This window comes from Dendropsophus ebraccatus, chromosome 13, assembly GCF_027789765.1.
Source record: "Dendropsophus ebraccatus isolate aDenEbr1 chromosome 13, aDenEbr1.pat, whole genome shotgun sequence".
Lineage (NCBI taxonomy): Eukaryota > Metazoa > Chordata > Amphibia > Anura > Hylidae > Dendropsophus > Dendropsophus ebraccatus.
Genome location: NC_091466.1, coordinates 80945297 through 80951296, shown reverse-complemented (window position 1 = coordinate 80951296; position 6000 = coordinate 80945297).

The window sequence follows — 6000 nt, the reverse complement described above, 5'->3', positions numbered from 1 at the left end:
TATGTATATACCAGGCCTGGACTCACGGGACAGGGATATAATATAGATATATAATATTACCACTTTATAAAGCTTTGGTGCGGCCTCATCTGGAGTATGCCGTCCAGTTTTGGAACCCGATTCATAAAAAGGACGTTCTAGAGCTGGAGAGGGAACAAAGACGTCCACTAAACTAATAAGGGGAATGGAGCATCTTAGTTATGAGGAGAGATTAAAAGAATTACATTTGTTTAGTCTGGAGAAGAGACGTTTAAGGGGAGATATGATTAATTTATTAAAATATATAAATGGCCCCTACAAGAAATATGGGGAAAAGATGTTCCAGGTAAAACCCCCTCAAAGGACAAGAGGGCACTGCCTCCGCCTGGAGAGAGAAGGGGGCGCTGCCTCCGCCCGGAGAGACAATGGGCGCTGCCTCCGCCCGGAGAGACAATGGGCGCTGCCTCCGCCCGGAGAGACAATGGGCGCTGCCTCCGCCCGGAGAGACAATGGGCGCTGCCTCCGCCCGGAGAGACAATGGGCGCTGCCTCCGCCCGGAGAGACAATGGGCGCTGCCTCCGCCCGGAGAGACAATGGGCGCTGCCTCCGCCTGGAGAAAAAAAAAGGTTCAATCTCCAGAGGCGACAAGCCTTCTTTACCATGAGAACTGTGAATCTGTGGAACAGTCACCACAGGATCTGGTCACAGCAAAAACAGTAGAGGGCTTCAAACCGGCCTAGACAAGTTCTTAGAGCAAAATAATATAAATGCATATGTATAGAACCTATCACCCCTCCCCCTTCCCTGTATCCATCCCCTCCTTGGTTGAACTTGATGGACATGTGTCTTTTTTCAACCGTATTGACTATATGTATAACAAAACACAGCAATCACTGAGCTCAGGGCGATCAGCAAAACACAGCAATCACTGAGCTCAGGGCGATCAGCAAAACACAGCAATCACTGAGCTCAGGGCGATCAGCAAAACACAGCAATCACTGAGCTCAGGGCGATCAGCAAAACACAGCAATCACTGAGCTCAGGGCGATCAGCAAAACACAGCAATCACTGAGCTCAGGGCGATCAGCAAAACACAGCAATCACTGAGCTCAGGGCGATCAGCAAAACACAGCAATCACCTGAGCTCAAGGAGATCAATGGAAAGAAAAATCCAATTAATTACTCATTCAAGAGTCTCCATTGATACATTGCCCCCTATAAATTTAAATATAAAAAAATTGGGCACGTGGAGCCTTAGGTGCAAGGTTAAAAACACAGGAATAGCCAGATCTCCCTCCAGGAAAGGAAGCCTGTTGCCAAGGAGGGAGATCACCACACCACCCTGATACGTAGCCCCTTAACCCTTTAAGGACAGAGCCAATTTAGATTTTTGCGTTTTCGGTTTTTCCTCCTTGTGCTTAAAAGGCCATAGCAGTTGCATTTTTCCACCTAGCGACCCACATGAGCCCTTATTTTTTGCGTCACTAATTGTACTTTGCAATGACAGGCTGAATTTTTGCATAAAGTACACTGCAAAACCAGAAAAAATTCAAAGTGTGGGGAAATTGAAAAAAAAAACGCATTTTGTTTATTTGGGGGAAATGTGTTTTTACGCCATTCGCCCTGGGGTAAAACTGACTTGTTATATATGTTCCTCAAGTCGTTACGATTAAAACGATATGTAACATGTATAACTTTTATTGTATCGGATGGCCTGTAAAAAATTTAAACCATTGTCAACAAATATACGTCACTTAAAGGGGTAGTTCACCCAAATTTTTTTTCTTTCAAATCAACTGCTGCCATGAAGTGCCAGAGACTTGTAATTTACTTCTATTAAAAAATCTCAAGCCTTCCAGTACTTATCAGCTGCTGTATGCCCAACAGGAAGTTGTATTATTTCTAGTCTGGAGATCAGGAGAGGTTTTCTATGGGGATTTGCTACTGCTCTGGACAGTTCCTGACATGGACAAAGGAGGCAACAGAGAGCACTTTGTCAGACAGGAAAGAAAACACCACTTCCTGCTGGACACACAGCAGCTGATAAGTACTGGAAGACCTAAGATTTTTTAATAGAAGTGAATTACAAATCTCTGGCACTTCATGGCACCAGTTGATTTGAAAGAAAATTTTTTTGGGTGGACTACCCCTTTAAAATCGCTCCATTCCCAGGCTTATAGCGCTTTTATCCTTTGGTCTCCATAGACCAAAGGATAAAAGCGCTATAGGTGTGAGGTGTGTGAGGTGTCATTTTTTGCGCCATGATGTTTACTTTCTATCGGTACCTTGATTGCGCATATACGACTTTTTGATCGCTTTTTATTACAATTTTTCTGGATTTGATGCGACCAAAAATGCGCAATTTTGCACTTTGGGATTTTTTTGCGCTGACACCGTTTACCGTGCGAGATCAGGAATGTGATTAATTAATAGTTTGGGCGATTACGCACGCGGCGATAGCAAACATGTTTGTTTATGTATTTATTTATTTACTTTTATTTATAACCTGGGAAAAGGGGGGTGATTCAGACTTTTATTAGGGGAGGGGGATTTTTACTATTAGGGTACAAACCCACTTGACGTATTTGCTGCGTGAATCAGTCTTAAAAATAAGCAGGCAAAACGCAGGTTGGCTTTATACAATTGTTCTGTGTTAAAATACGCAATTGCGTATTTTAACGCAGAACAATTGTATAAAGCCAACCTGCGTTTTGCCTGCTTATTTTTAAGACTGATTCACGCAGCAAATACGTCAAGTGGGTTTGTACCCTTAACAACACTTTTTTTTTTACTTTTACACTTATACTAGAAGCCCCCCTGGGGTTAGGGTTTTTCTCCCTGGGGTTAGGGTTATTCCCCCCTGGGGTTAGGGTTATTCCCCCTAGGGGACTTCTAGTATAAGTGCTTTGATCTCTCATTGAGATCTCTGCAGCATAGATATGCTGCAGAGATCCATGAGATCGGCACTCGTTTGCTTTCGGCTGCTGCAGCCGGAAACAAACGAGTGCCGAGCCGAGGACGGCGCCATCTTGGACGCGTCCCCGGCCGGCTTCAGTTACGGAGATCGCTCCTCCGGGATAACATCCCGGAGGAGCGATCTCCTCCACTAGACCCCAGGGAACGGCTGAATCCGGTAATCGGATGCAGCTGTCATGTTTGACAGCTGCATCTGATTACTGTATTAGCGGGCACGGCGATCGGACCGTGCCCGCTAATACCTACGGTCCCGGACTACTCGCGACACCCGGGACCGGGGCGGTTCAGAGCGGGGTCGCCGCGCGGCCCCGCTCTGAACTTCCTTACCGGCATCAGGGCGTAAATTTACGCCCGATGTCGTTAAGGGGTTAAGTCCCACTCTGTTGAAAGTACTTGGAAACAAATAGGGAAATATAAAGGAAAGGACTTACAAATAAACTGGTCACAGAAAGTGCCAGAGATTTGTAATTCTTCTATTAAAAAATCTTGTCTTCCAGTACTTAGCTGCTGTATGCCCTGCAGGAAGTGCTGTATTCTTTGCAGTCTGACACTGCTCTCTGCTGTGACTTGTAATCTATATCTATTTTAAAAAAATCTCAAATCTCTGTCGCTTTCTGACACCAGTTGATTTTATTTTCTTTTTTAAGTACCCCTTCAACCCCTTAAGGACACATGATGTACCTGGTCGACTAGATCAGTGCTGTATAATGTATACTGCACTGATCTCTATGAGAGAGTAGTTGCTTTAATAATAAAAAGTTTATTTAATAAAAATAAAAAACTCCCCTAAAAGTATAAATCAACCCCTTTTCCTATTTTATAAATAAAAACAAACATACATATTTGTTATTGCCGCATGCATAATTGCCCAAGCTATTAAATTCTTACATTCCTGATCTCACAAAAAAATGTCACCTTACGCAGTCCCATAGATCAAAGGATAAAATTGTTATAAGGATGGGAATAGAGCAATTTTAAGGAATGTTTAGGTTTGTTTTTTTTGTTTTTTAAAGGTTTTAATTCTTTAAAGAGGTTATCCTGCGCTGCAAAAACATGGCCACTTTCTTCCAGAGACAGCCTCACTCTTGTCTCCAGCTTGGGTGGGGTTTTGCTGCTCAGTTCCATTGAAGTGAACGGAGCCTAATTGCAAACCGCACCTGAACTGGAGACAAGAGTCGTGTTCTCTGAAAGAGAGTGTCCATGTTTTTGTAGCGCTGGATAACCCCTTTAAAAGCCATCAAATAAAATAAAAGTTATAAAAACTGCATATCATTGTAATCATACTCATTTGAGGAACATAGATAACATGTCAGTTTTACCATAGAGCCAACAGTGTAAACAACCGCACCCCCAAATAAAATAAATTGCATTCACCACACTTTATTTTTTGGGTTTTGCAGCATATTTTATGGAAAAATTAAGTCTGCCATTGCAAAGTACAATTAGTGGCAAAAAATAAGGGCTCATGTGCATCTGTAGGTGAAAAAATTCAATGCTATGGCCTTTTAAACAAGAGGCGGAAAAAACAAAGCGCAAAAGTGAAAATTGGCCCGGTCCTTAACCCTTTAAGGACAGAGCAAATTTCGATTTTTGCGTTTTCGGTTTTTCCTCCTTGTGCATAAAAGGCCATAGCACTTGCATTTTTCCACCTAGAGACCCACATGAGCCCTTATTTTTTGCGTCACTAATTGTACTTTGCAATGACAGGCTGAATTTTTCCATAAAGTACACTGCGAAACCAGAAAAAAATTTAAAGTGTGGTGAAATTGAAAAAAAAAACGCATTTTGTTTATTTGGGGGAAATGTGTTTTTACGCCATTCGCCCTGGGGTAAAACTGACTTGTTATATATGTTCCTCAAGTCGTTACAATTAAAACGATATGTAACATGTATAACTTATATTGTATCTGATGGCCTGTAAAAAATTTAAACCATTGTCAACAAATATACAACACTTAAAATCGCTCCATTCCCAGGCTTATAGCGCTTTTATCCTTTGGTCTATGGGGCTGTGCGAGGTGTCATTTTTTGCGCCATGATGTGTTCTTTCTATCGGTACCTTGATTGCGCATATACGACTTTTTGATCGCTTTTTATTACAATTTTTCTGGATTTGATGCGACCAAAAATGCGCAATTTTGCACTTTGGGATTTTTTTGCGCTGACGCAATTTACCGTGCGAGATCAGGAATGTGATTAATTAATAGTTTGGGCGATTACGCACGCGGCGATAGCAAACATGTTTGTTTATGTATTTATTTATTTACTTTTATTTATAACCTGGGAAAAGGGGGGTGATTCAGACTTTTATTAGGGGAGGGGGATTTTTACTATTAACAACACTTTTTTTTTTACTTTTACACTTATACTAGAAGCCCCCCTGGGGGACTTCTAGTATAAGTGCTTTGATCTCTCATTGAGATCTCTGCAGCATAGATATGCTGCAGAGATCCATGAGATAGGCACTCGTTTACTTCCGGCTGCTGCAGCCGGAAGTAAACGAGTGCCGAGCCGGGGACGGCGCCATCTTGGAGCGGTCCCCGGCCGGCTTCATTTGCGGAGATCGCTCCTCCGGGATAACATCCCGGAGGAGCGATCTCCCCACTAGACACCAGGGATGACGCTGCGTCCGGTAATCGGATGCAGCTGTCAACTTTGACAGCTGCATCCGATTACTGTATTAGCGGGCACGGCGATCGGACCGTGCCCGCTAATACCTACGGTCCCGGGCTACACGCGGCACCCGGGACCGGCGCGGTTCAGAGCGGGGCCGCCGCGCGGCCCCGCTCTGAACTCCCTTACCGGCATCAGGGCGTAAATTTACGCCCGATGTCGTTAAGGGGTTAAAGGGGAATTCTTTATCCCAGTAATTGAAACACATTACAAAGTTATATAACTGTAATATGCTTCAATCATCTATCTACCCCCCTTCCCTATCTTCCTCCCTCAGTCCCCCACCAGTTAGTGAAGTAAACTCATTATTACCTAATGACTGTTGACCCCAGGCTTTTCTGTGGCGGCCATTTTGTGACAATGACATCAACA